The sequence below is a fragment of the Pteropus medius genome, unplaced genomic scaffold, assembly GCF_902729225.1.
Source record: "Pteropus medius unplaced genomic scaffold, Ma_sr-lr_union100, whole genome shotgun sequence".
NCBI lineage: Eukaryota > Metazoa > Chordata > Mammalia > Chiroptera > Pteropodidae > Pteropus > Pteropus medius.
In genome coordinates this window covers 11,381,421-11,400,046 of record NW_024354499.1, presented here as the reverse complement: position 1 = coordinate 11,400,046, position 18,626 = coordinate 11,381,421, and the positions used below count along the sequence as shown (strand labels likewise).

Below are 18,626 nucleotides of genomic sequence, written 5' to 3'. Positions count from 1 at the left end.
AAAGCAGAAAGGAAATATTGAAGATTAAAAGTAGAAATAAATTAGAGAACAGAATAATAATATAGAATATCTATGAAATCAATGGTCAATTATTTGAAAAGATCAATAAAAGTTTAAAAATTTTCTAAGAAAATTGATATTAAAAACAAAACAAGAAGGAACATAAATTGTTGATATTGGGAATGGAACAGAGGGCTATATTAAAGAGCTTTGTGGAACAAAGAAAGAAGTTTTATTTTCACCATTTCCATTCAAGATTGTACAGGAGTTTTAATCAGTGCATATGAAAAAAAGAATAAAATAGTGTAAAATGCACAGGAAGTAAAACCTTCTTTATTTGCAATCATCAATAGAAAATCCTAAAGCGTGTATAACAAAACTACCAGAATTAATAAAAGCTTAGCGAGATTCAAGATCAATATGTAATAATAGTGTTTCTATACACAAGCAAAGAAATTGTAAATTAAAATTTCAAAATATATTTTACATTTGCACCAAAAACATAAAAAACATAAAAATAAATATTAAAAAATACAGAAAACAAAACTTTGCTGAGAAAAGTTAAAGACCAACATATGCTAAGATGGCAATTCTCCTCAAATCAATGTACAGTTTATGATATAATACAAAACTCCAGCAGCATTTCAAAGAAATTGACAAGGTGAATATCAAATGTATATGAAAAAGCAAACCCCTAAAATAGCCACATCAATTTTGAGAAAGAACAAAGTTCATCTTCCTGATTTCAAGATTTACTATAAAGCTACAATAAACAAGATAGCATGGCATAGGCATAAGGATAAATCAATGAAACAGGAATACGCCCACACTTGTATGAACAATTTATTTTAATCAAAGTGCCAGGGTAACTCAAGAGAGAAAATATATTCTTTTCAACAAATGTTGCTGGAACAAGTGAATATAATGAGCCATAGACTTAAATCATGACATCATTTTGCAAAGATTTTTAAGAAAGCAAGCAAAACATGTGCAAGGAAAATCTTAAATTACACTTCTTTGAAGTTAAAATATTTTACTCTAAAAGACACTGTTGCAAAACCGTAAAGTCAAGCCATAAGAGAAAATATTTGCAAAATATATATTATTCAAAGAATTCATATCCAAAATGTATTTTTAGAAGTTTTTATAACAACTATAATTATACTAACAACCCAATTTTTTTAATGGGCAAATAATTTGAAAAAATATTTATCAAAGAAAATATACCAATTGTAAATGCACACATGAAAAGTTTAGCATAATTTGTCATCAGATAAATGCTGAAAATTATGATGAAAGAAAGCAGATCAATTGTTTCTTGGGATTAGAGTGGCAGGGCGAGAACTGACTAAAAAGGGTCAAAAGGGGTATTTTGGGGTGATAGAATACTCTATATCTTGATTATGGTTACCTTAATGTACACTTTTTTCTTTTCAAAACTTATCTGTCTATGGCCATGCAAACCTGAATGTGCCCAATTTCATCTGATCTCGGAAGCTAAGCAGTGTCGGGTCTGGTTAGTACTTGGATGGGAGACCACCTAGGAATACCAGGTGCTGTAGGCGTTAAAAAAACAAACAAACAAAAAACCTTTATCTAACTTTACATTTAAAATGTGTGAGTTTCATTGTATGTAAATTATCTTTTTAAAATAAATTTTTAAAATTCTGTAGATGTTTATTTGGCCTTTGTAACTCAGGGCTATTGCGAAGTGTCAAGTTAAGTCTCTCCTTTATTGGCAATTCACCCTTTATTCTTGAACAACTGCCCAAGTTAATGAAAATTATCTCACTATACGAGCATGCCATGTGTACTTAGTAAAGCAGCAAATACCATGGTGGCAAAACTGCTTAGAATGGATCAAAATTCTCTGGCCTTTTTGAAGTTTTTAGGGGGTACTAGGATTGACAACCTCACCTCCATACCTCCAGCAGTACCCCACAATTTCATCTCACCCTAGATCCCCACATAAGATGTTGCTAGTTGTTTTATGTTGGATTTCTTGCATTTGTTTCTTGATTAATTGATAGATTTTTCTCTCACATGTGCTGAATCACTAACTGGTCATTTCTCCTCTCTGAAAAGCTTTGCCTGCAGTATATCCAGTGCCAAGATTTCTAGATGTAGAAGCTACTCACCTTGGTTTCACAGTCACAGGATTTACCTATTTACCTATGGAATTCGGAGAACTTTAAGGAGGTAAATATATGGATACAGAATACCATACCAGAGAAGATGCTTTGAGAATTTCAAAGGCAAATAGAGATAATGACAGTAACGCTGTTTCTCTTATTCCACTATGTATGAGATCCCAAGTATACATCTAAAACAAATCATTCATTTTAATATTTTGTAATTTTGAAACAAACCTTTTGCAGTTATGCATTAGATCTGTGTAGGTTGTTTTAACAGAAGTGAATCTGTCAAACTCTACATTGACTTGAATATGTAGTTCTGCCAAAAATTAAAACCAGTTGTACCGAAGGACTAAACTTCCATTCTGCTGGCCCAAAATATGGAAATGTTTGCATTCCTCAAATAGTGTACTAAGATGAGAACTGATGGAAATTCTTGAAATAACTAATTCCTGGATCTTAGTACTTTTTATTTTTTCCCTGATTGTTGCCATTAAGATAGATTATAAAGAGGATTGGTAAAATCTTCATTTCAATAGATATTTAATTACAATTGTACTGCTACAGTTGATTGAGTGACACTCCATTCAAAAGAGAAGTTGAACTAGAAATTCTTTAAAATTTCTACTAAAATAACATGATTATTACATTTTTCTTCATACTTCTTTAATTGTCAAGAGGTAAAAGTATTTGTTTTATTTTTGTTTTCCTTTATTTCCAAAACACCAGCATTGGAGCTATGTTTAATTTGAGGGATGGGTGAATAGAAATAATTAAATTGTTTCTAGTCAAGTTTTTGCCGTGAACAAGTATGCACATCACAAAAATGTAATTATACAAGATAAGTGCTTATATATAAACGATTCTTAAATAAGAGGGCATGGAACATACCACTTATTGCTTGACTTGATATAACTTTATAATATAAGAAGACTTAAAAATACGACGAGAGAAAAGAGAAAACAGAACACATTTGCAGAGAAAATAATTTTACATTATTAATAAACGAACACATTTGGAAAGAGTCTGCAATAGAAACATGAAAGAGAGTTAAGCATAGCACAACTAAGAAGCACATATGATAGCAGGAACAAAAAAAAAGAAGAAAATAATGTTTAGTTCACCAACAGAGAATAAATACATGACTTAAAACAGCATGAAGAAACTTGCAAACCCTAAGAAACCAGCCAAAATTTTTCTCTAGGCTGAGAAATAATTGAAAATAGCTAAGAAATCTTCGTTATTTACTAATGCATCACAGTTTGAACTTGGATACTTTTCGGACTCGTAAACATTCACAGGTTTCCTTTCAAGGTGAATAAAGCACAAAGTAGGACCATTCACTCCTTTTAAAGAGGAGTCAGTTACACCACAACCACAAAGTTCCTATCAACAGGCTCAGACGTGAGATTGAGAAATGGAAAGCAAACTTAGTTCAGAATGTGGATATCAGATCAAATGCAACAGGCTAGGGTTGAAGAACTTCCTATCTTCCCGTTTCTCCCTAGTATTTAAACAAACAATTGCGCCTCTTTCTGGGACAGAGACCTATTAGGAAAATAATGATGGATAGCAAATTCTATCTCAGATGCCTATGCATTAATTTTATTGGTGCTTTTAGTTTCCTTTCTAGAATCTGTTTCCTAAACCCCAATTTTAAGAGGACTTACTCCAATATACTTGTTGACTAATAAGTTTTTTAGCATCAGAATATTACTTGCTTCATTTAATATAAGACTTAGAGAAACCAAAACTCTAAGATTTTATGGTCAGATTCCTGGTTCTCTGCCAATAAACCAGCTTAGACAATTGACTGCAGAGTTTAATTTCAGTAACTAGCAGTGTGATCCTGGTGGTAGGGGAATGTCTGATAAGAGGGAGCCTGATCCAAGAAAATAGCCAAGGTCTAGCTTTTCACTGTCACTCTTTACCAGCTGACATGACTCCAAGCTCTGTGGCCAGTGGGTCTGGAAGCTCTAAAATTATTAACAATAATTATTAAATTATTAAATAAATATTAAAATTATTTCTTTGACTAGATATCACATGTTATGTATAATTTAGGCAAAAGTATGCATTGAAATTTGAGAAAAATTTGTAATTTTCTATCAAAATTAGTATTAGGAGATAAATTTTTCATGTATAAAAGGAGAAAAAAGCAGCATTTGGGATGGTGTAATTACAATAGCTAGCCTTTAAAATGTTGAAGCATTCTTAAAAAAATAAATAAAAATAAAATAAAATGTTGAAACATTCTATAAAATTTATTTTCAAACTATCAAAGTGTTATAAGTTAAAACCATTTATTTTTATTTATTTTTTCCCCCTCTTTAATTCCCCTCCTCCTCACTTCCACCACTGACCTATGGATGTTGCTGTTTCCCCTTAAGAACTGGATCTCTGAAGGTGGGGTGTCTCCTCCCACAGGCTTGCTGTGTGCACCCGGGGCCTGGCGCACCCAGGGTATGGCCCGTGGCTCCACCTCAGGTGCGAACCCAGAACCTTCTGCTTGTAAAGCAGACATTCTAACCACTACACTATGGAGCCACCCCAAGTTAAAACCATTTATGATGGCAATCTTTTTAAATCAAGTTACATACATATATATGTATATATACAAATATACATATATTTGCTATTTATATAATTATATAAAGTTATATAAAATATCAAATAAAACATAGTTTTTTTCCTAGCCCAGAAAAATTTAAATATAAATTAAGCTGTTTTTATTGTTCAGAGTTAGCACTATAAATATTTATTCTGGTGCTATAAGGTATTATAGAAGTTGACAAATATGAGGCATATTTGCCTAGTAATAAGTAGCATGCCACTCATAGTTCTCCATATATATTAGGCATAAGATTAGAGAAGTGGTAGAGGTCACATCAAAGAGTGCTGTTATGAATATTAAAGATTTTGAAATTAATTGACATGTAACAAGATTTACAGTTTCTATTTTTAATCAAGAGTTGTATAATAATGGATGAATTTCAGGAAGTACAATGTTATAAGATAGGTGGAAAAAGAGATAATAGGCGTAGAGATGAATTGTGCAGCTACTAAAAACAATTGTTCCGATGAGAGGCAACAGAGGTTTAAATCAGAGTGTTTCAAAAGGAATTTAAAAGGGTCAGAAACAAGAAGTATTACAGTTTCGGAATCAATAGCAGGTGAGAATGAGAGAGAGGGAGAAGCTAAGGATGATTGTGAACCTTTAAGCCTTTAAGTGAGAGGTGGACAGTGGCGCCATTAACAAGAATCCCTGAAATAAACTCTCCAGCCACCTCTATCATGGCACTCACCAGTGAGACAACTGTTTCCACTGCTGGAAATGACAAGATGAGATGAGGTTCTGCTGAGGGCCCTTCTAGCCCTAAACTTCCATGATATTACAAAAATAGATTTGAATTAAAAGTAATTGAGGCAATTTACCAGAAATATAATTAATATATGACATAGGCATCGGTAATAGGTTGGAAAATGTCCTTTTGTCAATTTTAACATAGCATTTATAAGCACACTCTTCAAAAAAGGATTTAACGTGAGATGAATTGACTCTTGTTCTTATGTCTCTTTCAGCAATTTGCTGATCCCTAACTTGCTGGCAACATATGCACCACCTTCATGTTACCTGACACGAGTAACTTTGTAAAGTTTAACTTTTAAATTTGGGCTACAACCTCCAGAATCTCAGCTGACATTCATCCTTAAGAACTAAGTAAAACACTAAAGTAGCAGCTCACAATGCCTACAGCATGGCAGTAAAAAATGCTTTCTTTCTAATTTCCTTGAAGAATAGCTTGAATGAATTTTTTCTTTGCACAACCACAGGACAATGTGGTCTTTAAAAATCAGTGATTCATATAATAAATATAGTTCAGAGAAAAGAATATGGCTGAAAGTCAAGATGTACCAAAGTATTGTTCTTTCCTAGTAATTCAGTGCCCTGCTGCTTGGCTTTCTAAACTCACTTAGAAATTTACATAATAGAGAAAATGATAACTTTGGACAACACACACATTTTCTTCAATGATATAAAATGAAATACTAGGCATGAGGCCAAGTTTTACAGTGGGCCACCACTTATCACCTTGGTTCTATAATGGTCATTTTCTCCCTCTTCAAATAACTCTAAATACTCTTGCTCAAACAAGTTTTCTTTTACTACATTACCCTGTGGCCCAAGATTTGTCTTTTATTTCCTGTTTCCATGCGGACTATTTTTCAGACTTCAATGTCTGCCAGAATCTGATCCTACTCAAATTATGCAAATTTATCTTATTTTCATTTTGATCTACTCCCCAGTCCAACCCCTGTTCCAACAACACAAGCCACTCTCTACGGCCTGTACGTGTTTCTATAGGCTCTTCCTCTCCCCAAAACGACTTCTGCTTTCGCCTCCTACCTGAATCCTACAAGATTTTAGAAGTGCTGCTTGAGATCCCCCTCTTCTATGACTTCTCTGTTCTACACCAATATCCATCTTCTCTGAAATTCTATTGAATGTCTAACAAACATATCTATACTTAACTCCTCCATTTGTTTCATTTTAACTAGATATTTTTTCTCCATGAGTAGGAAATATCTTTTTTTTTAACAATTTCATTCAGTACTTGGCCAAGTGATTGAGACATATTATGATGCATTTATTTCATTTTGTTTGTTTTTTTGTTTGTTTATTTTAGAGATAGTTACTTTTGGAGAGCTTTGTATGCCATGTGTAGGGACTAGTATTTTATCTTATATATGTTATGTGGTGGTTAGAGGGAGATACTAGGAGATAAGTTTTTGTTTTGTTTTGCTTTTTGTTTTATACGATATGTTTAGGCATTTAAATGCTTTCTTATTTTTTATTAGAAAATATTATGATAAATATTCTTATAGCTAAATATTTTTGTGCTCATGATTATTTATATAAGATAATTTTTTCTTTAAGTTCTTTGAATTTAAATTTCTCATCTATAAATGGGGATAAAGTGATCCATACTTCATATAGTTGCTGTAAGGGCAATATGTGTAATATATTGAGAAAAATGTCTGGTCTGTTGTAAGTACTATGGAAATGTAAACTATATATATATATGTTTTTTACCCATATCCCACCACCCCTCCCATTTTGTAACCATTAATTTGTTTTCTATATCTATGGGTCTGTTTCTATTTGAGGTTCGTTTGTTTGTTTGTTTAGATTCTACATATAAGTGAAATCATATGGTATTTGACTTTTTCTGTCTTACTTATTTTACTTAATATAATACTCTCTAGGTTCATTACTGTTGTCACAAATGGCAAGATTTCATTCTTTTTTACTGCTAAGGGATATTATAAATATATTATACATATATTTATATAAATATACTTATTCTTAGATGTGTGTATGTATATTTATAAAAAGATGTGATATATATATATTATATATATATTCTAGTCATCCATTGAGGGATTCCTTGGTTGCTTCCTTATCTTGGCTCTTATTGTAAGTAATGCTGCAGTGAGTATAGGGCTGCATATATCTTTTTGAATTAGAGTTTCTGTTTTCTTTGAATACCAGAAGTTAAATTACTATGTCACATGGCAACTCTATTTTTAATTTTTTGAGGACTCTTCATACTGGTTTTTTATAGTGGCTATAGCAATCGACAATACCACCAATAGTGTATGAGGGTATTCTGTCCTACTCATTCTTGCCAACACTTGCTCTTTGTTGTTTTATTGATGATAGCCATCCTTACAGGTGTGAGGTGATATCTTATTGTGTTTTTTTCAAATTTCTCTGATGATTAGTAGCACTGATCATCTCTTCATATGTCTATTGGCCATTTGAATATCCTCTTTGAAGAAATGTTTATTTAGGGCCTCTGCCCATTTTTAATTGAATTGGTTGTTTGTTTGTTTTGTTTTGTTTTGTTTTTTTTGGTGTTGAGTTATATGTGTTCTTTATAAATTTTGGATATTAACCCCTTATCAAATATATTATTGGCAAATATCTTCTCCTATTTAGTAAGTTGTCTTTTTGTTTTGTTGATAGTTTACTTAGCTATACAAAATTTTTTACTTTGTTATACTCCAATTTTTTAATTTATGTTTCTTTTATTGCCCTTGCCTAAGGAGACATATCCAAGAGGGTATTGCTAAGAATGATCTCAAAGGGTTTACTCCCTATGTTTTCTTTTAGGGATTTTATGATTTCAGGGATTTTATGAAGTCTTTAATCCATTTTGAGTTATTTTTTTATGTGGCATAAGAAAGTAATCCAATTTTTTTGCATGTATCTGTTCAGATTTTTCAATACCACTCACTGAAGAGACTGTCTTTACCCCATAGTATATTCTTGCTGTCTTTTTCATAAATTAGTTGACCATATAAGTATGTTTTTATTTCTAGTCTCTCTATTCAATTCCATTGATCTATCTGTTTGTTTTTATGTAGGTACCATATTGTTTTGGTTATTGCATTGTAATATAGCTTGAAATTGGAGAGAGTGATACCATCCACTTTGTTCTTTCTCAAGGTTTCTTTGGCTATTCAGGGTCTCTTGTGGTTCCATATAAATTTTAGGATTAGTTGTTCTAGTTCTAAGAAAAATACCATTGGTATTTTAATAGAGATTACATTGAATCCAAAGATTGCTTTGGGTAATATAGATATTTTAATGATGTTAATTCTTTTTATCCATGAGCACAAGATATCCTTCCATTTATTTGTATCATCTTCAGTTTCTTTCTTTAATGTCTTATTGTTTTCACAGTATAGATCTTTCACTTCTTTGGTTTAATTTATTCCTAAGTATTTTATGCTTTTTGATGCAATTGTAAGTGGATTGTTTTCTTAATTTCTTCCTCTGATTATTTGCTATTGATGTATAGAAACACAACAGATTTCTACATATTAGTTTTGTATCCTACAATTTTACTGAATTAATTATGGGTTTTCTTTAAAAATAAACTCCCCACCTTTCATCATGGTAATTGAGTGTAATAACATCTACCCAAAGTTTGTTTGTTTGTTTAATGGGTCAATTTAAATAGTAGTCATTGTGTTCATATTTAACATACACTGAAATATCTACTATATTTTAAACATTATAATAACTATATAGTCATATATAATGCTACAAAATAAACCACTAGAAAGTCTCAGTATTATACAATAATAAGCATTTATTTCTCTATCACATATATCTGAAGATCATCTCAAGTTTAACTGATCTAGGCTGGGCTTACCTGCGTTAGACTCTGAGGTCTGATTCTATTCCAGTGCTTTTACAAGTATCACTCATCTTCCTTGCTTTAAGGTCAATGCAGGGTAGTTCTTCTGATGGCAAAGACAAGAGATGTAAAGCACAACATCAACCATATAAGCACATTTCAAGAGTTTTGTCATATCTTGTCTCTTAATATCATGTTTGTCAAAGCAATTGATATAGCTAAGCACTAAGTCACTGGGCAGGGGAGACCATGGCAAGGGTGTGAAGGTGAGTATGTACATAACTCCTACAATGAATTGGTATTTTGAGGACAATAATTCATTCTATCATAAAGAAACAGACATAAAAAGCCGAATTCTAGTCAGTCCTGTTATCCTACAGTCACTTTAGGAAGACTGATAAGTTAATAGGTGATTCAAATACCGTAATATAAGTGAAACATGTAAGATACTTCCCACACTGGTCTCAGGTGGTGTATTAAAACCCATTATTTGTCAGGAAGGTATAGAATAGGTACTAGTTGATATCAATGCTTCATGGTAATTGGATTCTGTCTAGGCATTCATGGAAAGTAAGAAGTTGAGAAGTAGCCATAATTAGGAAGAAGGGTATTGAAAGAGTAAAAAAAAAAAAAAAAAAAAAAAAAGGTATCTTGGACACTATTTTTATTTTATTATTTTTCTATGCATCACTGAACTAGGAAAATGAGAAAGTGACTGATTCTTAATAGGGCATACAGCAGGAAACTCCAGCAAAATCAACCTACTAGATACTAAAGTAAAATAAATCCCTGGAAGTAAACTATTTGATGTTAGATACTCTTTAATTTCTATTTTCTTCTCCCAAGAACACTGTACATAGCTGTCACATGACATTAAATTGTGACATGGTTATTATACAAACACACCCAAATGTTCTAAGATATGGTCAAGGACAGAATAAAGTCATCGGAAACATAAAATGACAACACCATATGGAGTAAAACTTTTAGAATTAAAAAGAATTTATAGATGGAAAAATAATCTTCTATTTCCTTTTGAACAATTCTCTTTGTGTGTGTTTTATTCCTTTGTCGAACTTCAGTTGTTGACAAGTTTCTCTGGAGAAATAGTCCAGGACAAAGCTAAGTTCAATTTGGTAGTGTCAGGAAGAAGTAATCTTGTCAATCACTTTCTCATTTTAAGCTGGGAATGAGGGGGGATCAAAGGGACAAGATTAAGAGTGAATCTAGGAAAATTAGTCAGTGGATCACTGTATTCTCTACTACCCCATGCTTTAATTTACAAATAATGAGTCACTGAATTTAGTAATTACCTGCCTTGTTCAACAGCACAAGAATGTGAGTTCAAAGTCCCAAACAGTATTAAGACACACTCTGTGTAATTAAAAGAAACATGGGCTGCTTTAAAGAGACTCAGAATCATGTTCTGAGCAAAGTACCATGGCTAAATACATCCAAATATTGAAGTAGAGAATAGCAAAGATTCTGGTACCTGGAGTTAAAAAAAGAATAATGATACTATGGGCTTCTATAACCCAATATGTAATATATCTTCCTTTCCTTTAGTCTATACCAAATCTAATGTGATTTTCCCTATACTATCACAGCTATATATCCCAAATTTCTGTTCAAAATATGTTCAGCAGAAAATGTATATAAAGTACATATTTAAGAGTATAGCTATTCAAGGCAAGGTCTTATTAAATGCAAGAGGCTGAAGTGAATTGGCAGAAGTCAAAAATTTGGGATCACGCATAAACATAAAGGAGAAACTGGTACTGGGAGGTGGAACATGCTGAAGGTCTGAGATGAATCATATCACAATAGACAAAATCAGAATCAAAAGGTTTTAAGAACAGTCTTAACTGTTAAGATCTCTTAAGATCTACTTAAAGAGGAAATGGGTGTGTCTAGACATCTAATCATCTCAAAGAATTCTAAATTTTCAAGATAGAGGTAAGCAATTGGCTTTGTTAAATTTGTAAGCAGGTCACAGGATAGCAGCCATCATAGACTGGATACTTCAGAGAAAATTAGCTCTTGGGTAGTTTTAAAGACAGAATCTAAAGCATTTGGAAAAAAAAAAACCAAAAACAAAAAAAATCAGGTATAAGAACTAGAGCATTAGCTGAAGCTCAAGTTCCAAGAACAAAGCAAGGCATGGTAATCAGAACTTGGGTTATCACAAGTCATAGCCAACTGTTAAGTAAAAGATGACAATGTTGAATTCCTAAGAATTAGGTTGGGGTGGGCTGAACCACCTCAATGCTGGCCTTAGAAATTGAGTAAAGGCAAACTTTTAGGTAAGAGTCAAGAAACATTAACCACTATAGATAAAGAAAATAAAAAAGAAGAAATTTAGTGAAAATCCAATATATTATAAAACAGTAGAGGTTGATAATTTCATATTCTTTGGGTAGTGAACTGGTCTTGATGAAAATTTCTCTATTCTTATTCCCTAAGGAAATTACTAATTCTATGCTAGTTCAAATTCATCTTTTTTGCCAAGTCTATAGAATCGTTGCCATTGGACCAAATAAATTAATACAACCTATATAACACAATTAATAAATGAAGGTACACAATAGTTTAATGTCACTTTTAGGACAATTCTCTGTACAAAAATAAAAACACCCCTCAAAAAACGGGGGGCTGAGCTTGCATGTTTAGATAATCCTTTTTCTTACAAAAGAGAGGTTTATAGCTAGAAAGTTTTAAACTTACAAAGAAAGGTTTAAACCTGCAAAGTTCAACTACTTCTCTGAGGTGAAAATGTCAGTCTCATTTAATTTTAATTACATGCTTTTAACTTTCACACAAATTCAAATATTTGATGCTCATAGTGTAAGGTCTCACAATGTTATAGATTTGTGAGCTTACAAATCCTCCAGAGAGGATAATGATGATGAATGATGATGATGATGATAGAACAACAATGATGAAATAATACCAGTTACCATATATCAAACACAGAAATTATATTGAGTAAACTTTATCTATATTATGTTTCATATAGTGATAATTCTGTAATTTAGGTATTATTACTATATTTTATGAATCAAGAAATGTGCTCAAAGAATGTAGGTGATATCCATCAAGTGCCACAGTAAGTAAATGGAAGTTATTTGGCAAATTTAGTCCCAACTCTATGATATTGGGCTTCTATTCTGTGGTCAAAAAAATGAGATCTTAGGAAAAGACGTAAGAAAGAGGGCATTGTCTCTCTCATAAAGGACTTGAAATTCTGTCATGCATGCCTCTTCCCAACTTGTTTCCCACACACAAATATTTGAGGATTTATTCATATATGTCTGTAGCTCCAAATGGAGGAACATCTACACATAATTCCAGAGGGACAGTATGGCTTGGATATATGCTAAATAACATCCCTGGCAGGAATCAGCTAGGAGGTACATGACTTGTTTCCAACATTGATGAAACCCCATAAGTCTTCTGCGAAGGCCACAAAGGCAAGAGCTATTGGTTTCATCCAAGAAGTAGAAAATCAACTTGTAGTTTAAGATAGTAGTAGGTGCTAATAGTCAGATAACAGATCCAGAGATAGTCACAGCCAACTTGCCATTAAATTAACCATCATGACAGAAAAATTTGACTCTTGAAACAAGCCAATCAGTAGTAAGAATCTGAAAGGACATTTATAATTCTTATAATGTCTAGTTATTAAGTGCCCACTTCAATTGTCCCCTGCAGAAAGATGGAGGAAGTCAAGCTATTCTGACTTTCTGCAGCAGCCAGGTGATCATGCATTTCCATTGTTGCTTTCCAGAGCAGCCAATAGGTTTCAGACTGATAGAGTGATCTGTCTGAAGTCAAATGATCAGTCAGCGGCAGCATCATTAAATACGCATCTTCTTTTATTTAGTTCAGGATTGCTATGGACTGAATTGTGTACTATCCCAACCAAAATTTTATGTTAAAGAAATAAACCACAATGATGGAGTTTGGGAGAGATAATTAGGTTTAGATGAGGTTATGAGTGTGAGCTGTCATGATGGAATTAGTGCTTTTATAAGAGACGACAGAGAGCTTGCTCTAACCTCTCTGTCTCCTCCATGTGAGGACACAGCGAGATGATGGTCATCTGCAATTCATGAAGAGAGCCCATACCAGAAAATGAATTGTCCTGTAGCTTGTATCTTAATCTTAAATTTCCCAGCCTTCAGAACTGTGAGAAAATAAATTTCTGTTGTTTAAGCTACCCAGTCTATGATATTCTGTTATGGCAGCCCAAGCTGCCTAAGACAAGTCCCTAAAACTGAGGGACACCAGTCTGGGAAGAAGGTCTCTAAAGATAACATTCATGATATCCTCCTGCCTTTGCATCCCTTTCTCTAGCCTAGTTTCATCCTCTCTCTTTACTTTCATCTGAAGAGGCACCTTTCAACAAGTTTTACTTTGCATGCAGGTTGCAAGATTCTGAAAAGGAGCTCCAAAATCTTTCCCCAAACCAGAAGAGTCCTCAATTATGAAGTTGTGCATTGAGCTTCTCAGAAGGACTACTGCTATTCTTCCTGTAGTATATTTCTTCTGCTCTCTTCTGATAGATGTCACAGCCCAATATAATCACAAAGAAAGCAAGCTATTTTCTAAATTGCCCAGGGCGATGACTTCCATCCACTCTCAGCTTTACTTTTGCCAAAGAAACCAGATGTTAGAGTTATTTTGAAAGAATATAAGTCTCTGAATTAAAGACCATTTACATAAAAGTTTATTTTTCTTAATCAGTCCTCCTGGTGGCTGACTGGCCTTTTCACATTCTTTTTGATCTTCCAGTGGATACACAAATAGGCATAAAAAAAAAAAAACTAGAAATATTTTTTTTTAAGGTAGAGATAAAAGAAAAGAAAAAGATGAGAGTAGTTAATACTTTAAGTATTAAAAATAAGTGTTGGTGAAGGAGGAGGTGGTAAAATATAAAACCCAAGAAGAACACAAAATTAAGCAAGAATTGTCAAAGCATAGTTTCCTTGACTTTGAAGAAGCTGTAGGATGATCAAATTCAGAACTGAGTGTAACTTTTTTTTTTTTTCAACTAAAGAAAATAGTAGCGCAACTACCACTCAGACATCTGCCAGGGCAAAGGCAGTGTGACACAGGCGCAGTTCAAATAGTAATCCTAAAGCCGACTGAACTGTGGATGGAGGCAAGAGATATTTATTTCATGTACCAAGTGCTCTGATCTTTCTCTCATTAAAGAAAGATTTTATGTTCTTTTTATCTGTAATGTCCTTCTCTCTTTCTTTACCCCAGTGTCTCAGCCTTTCCCAGCTAACTCAGGTATCAGTGGTCATCTGTACATTGAACTCCAGCAGCACAACATATATGGAACTGTATAAAAATATCTTCCCTACCAACTTTTATAAAAATTCAAATAATATACAATATGTTTTTATTCCCCACTAGAATACATACAGTCAATACAAGTTTATTCTTTGTATTTGATTAAATATATATCCATGGGCTACTTGATACATAAAACACAGTGCTAGGCATTGTGGGGGGAAGAGTTGAAGAATTCATGCCCCAAGTCTCAAGACTCACAATCTAAAAGAAAAAAATAGTCTGCTTCACAAACACTTCAAACATAATTTTTAAAAAGTTATTTTATTGTGGTAAGAACATTTAACATGAGCTCTAACCTCTTAAAAATACACGATTGTTGACTATAAGTACAGTATTGTACAATAGATCTCTAAAACTCATTCATCTAGAATAATTGTAACTTTATACCTATTGGTTAGCAACTACCTATTTTTTTCTCTTTTCAGCCCCTGGTAACCACCATTTCACTTTCTGATTCTTCGTTTGACTATTTTGGATGCCTCATGTAAGTGTGATGATGCCGTACTCATCCTTCTTTGACAGTCTTATTTTACTCAGCATAATGTCTTCAGGCTCATCCATGTTGCTGCATGTGGCAGAATTTCCTTCTTTTATAAAAAATGAATAATATTCCATTTTCTCTATATATCACATTTGCTTTATCCATTCATCCACATCTTAACTATTGTGAATAGTACTAAAATGAACATGGAACTGCTGCTAGCATCTCTTCAAGGTCCTGATTTAAATTATTGTGCAAAAATCTCTAGAACTGAAAATGCTGGATCATGTTGAGTTCTGTTTTTAATATTCTAAGGGATCTTTCATTGTGGCTGCACTGTTTTACATTCCCAAAAGTAAGATACAAGATTTCCAATTTTCCATGCTCACCAACATTTGTCACTTTGTCTCTTAATAACAGCCATATTAACAGGTGTCAGGTGATATCTCATTGTGATTTTGATTTGCATTTCCCAAATGATTAGTGGCATTTGAGCATCTTACTCTTATATGTATTATAAGTTTAGAGTTATAAAACTATAATGGAGAGAGGGTAATTAAGTATGGAGAAATGTGAGAAAGCTTCTTGAAGAAGGTATGTTTTGTTAATAAACTTGAAGATGGATAGAACTCTAAATAAAGAGAACAGATTGAAATAAAAATACCTCTTGGGTATGTCTTGTTTTCTTTTAATTACCACATTCCAAATGTATTTCTCATTCCCTGAGAAAATTTTTCACTCTAATGAATCAGACCCCTGTAATCTGTATTATAATTTTAATATATGTACTCGAAGTGTCATTTTCAAAACATTTTTACAAGACATATTTTTAAAATAACCACCCTGTAGAAAAATCACCATTAACACCATTTATAGATAAAAACAAGATATCCAGTCAGGTTAATTGTCAGTCAAAAATAATAGAATTTGTAACTAAACACAGATTTTAAAATTTTATGGCTAGTATATCTCTAGCTTAACAGATTTTTTTAATTTAAAAAATAAGTTGTCTTATTTTGTATCTGAAGTAAGAAGACAATATAGAATATATCATGTTTCCTTTTAATTCTTGGAAAATGAACAGATTACTCCATTTTGAATGTTAATGAAAACACAGATACCTGTGCACATTTCTCTAAAGGTTGCATGTATAGAAAGAGATTTAAAAAATAGTTTTTAATTAATGATGAATTGATCACATATACAAAGGAAATACTTATATGAATCTGAGAAAGAGAAGTAATTTTTTAAGAAGTTGTCATTGCAATAGTTTTATTAATGATATGTGATTATTATTTAGAACTCTCCTTGGGTAAAACTATCTCATTTTTTCAAATACATGTCTTAGAACTTCCTATTTTTACTATTGCCGAGAGTCCTAAAGTATACGTCATTCTCAAATCAGAGTCCCAAACAGGATGAATTCAAAGAGGAACACACCAAGACATATCATAATTAAAATGCCAAAGGTTAAAGACAAAGCGAGAACCTTAAAAGCAGCAAGAGAAGAGCAGTTACCTACAAGGGAGCTCCCATAAGACTGTCAGCTGATTTTCCAACAGAAACCCTTCAGGCCAGAAAGGATTGGCATGGAATGTTCAGAGTGATGAAAGGCAAGGACCTACAACCAAGATTACTCTACCCAGCAAAGTTATCATTTAGAATCAAAGGACAGATAAAGAGCTTCCCAGACAAGAAAAAGCTAAATGAGTTCATCATCCCCAAACTAGTATTATAAGAAATGTTAAAGGAACTACTTGAAGAAGAAAAAGTAAGATAAAAAACATGAATAATAAAATAGAAATAACTACATAACTATTAATAATTACTTTAAATGTAAATGAATTAAGTGCTCCAATCAAAAGACATAGGGTGGCTGAATGGATGAGAAAACAAACTCTTCCATATGCCACCTACAAGATATTCACATTTATATCAAAAGACATACACAGACTGAAAGTAAAAGGATGGAAAAAGATATTTCATGAAAATGGAAACAAAACAAAACGAAAGCTGGGATAGTAATAATTATACTAGATAAAGTAGACTTTAAAACAAAGCCTATAACAAGAGACAAAGAAGAACCCAGAGGTTGCTCTTCTGTGTATTTATCCAAAGAAACCCAAAACACTACTTCAAAGGGACATATGTATCCACATGTTCATCGCAGCATTGTTAACAGTGGCGGGGGTATGGAGGCAGCCTGGGTGTCCATGGATGGATGGGTTGGTGGACATGAGGTGGTGCATGTACGCAATGAGACATAGTTCAGCCACGGGGGAGGATGAAGTTTTGCCGTCTGCTGCAGCATGGATAGACCTGAAGAGTATTGTGCTGAGTGAGGTGGGTAAAGGGAGAAAGACAAATACCACATGATTTCACTTATATGTGGTATATAAAAAACATAAAAATAAAAATAAATGAACAAACAAAACAGAAACCGATACAGAGAACAGTTTGATAGTTGCCAGACGAGAGGAGGGTTGGGGAATGGAGAAGGGTGGGAGAAGAAATTAAGATATACGATTGGTAGTTACAAAATAGTCATGGGGATATAAAACATAGCATAGATAGTATAGTCAATAATATTGTAATAACTGTGTTTGGTGTCACATGAGTACTAGATTTAGTGGGGTGATCACTTTGTGAGTTATATAAATGTCTAATCACTATGTTGTACACCTGAAACTAATATAAGGTTGTAAGTCAACTATAATTGAAAAATAAAAAATAAAAATTTAAATTAATTAGTTAATAAGTAAATGAACCTATTATTTTGACTTTACATAGACAGAGTTTCAGAACCTCTGGGTTAAAAAGGACTGAAAAAATCAACTTCTGGTATCATGCAGTGTTTGTTTTTCTCTGTCAGACTTATCTTGCTTAGAGTGGTGCCTTCAGGGTCCCTCTATATTGTCATAGGTGGCAAGATTTCCTTTTTTCTTGTTGCAGTGTGGTGTTCTATTATGTTTGTGTGCCGTGTCTTCTTTGTCCATTCATGTTTTGGCAGGCACTTGGGTTGTTTCCAAATCTTGGCTGTTGTGAATGATGTTGCAGTGAACACGGGTGTGCAGAAATCCCTTTGAGCTACTGATTTCAATTCCTTCAGATGTATACCCAGCAGTGGGATTGCTGGATCATATGGTAGTTCAATTTTAAAGTTTCTGAGAAACCACCATACTGTTTTCCACAATTAGCTATATCTATTTACATGCCTACTGACAATATATGAGTTCCTTTTTTTCCTCATCCTTGCCAATATGTGCTATCTCTCTCTTTTTTTTTTTAACAAGATTCATATTTTATTAAGGTTGAAATAAACTATACAAAATTGAGTTTCTTCACCAAAAATAACAATAATACTTTCTGTATTATTCCTAAACCACAAAACAAATTTTTGTAAGTTTTCTGGGTTTTGCTTATAAATCAAGACAA

General features: G+C 32.9%; 1 pseudogene; it reads left to right on the top strand.

The window, feature by feature from the left end:
• The first annotated feature begins 1,446 nt into the window (after positions 1-1,446).
• On the top strand, positions 1,447-1,565 carry LOC120594666 (uncharacterized; annotated as a pseudogene).
• Positions 1,566-18,626: the final 17,061 nt, after the last annotated feature.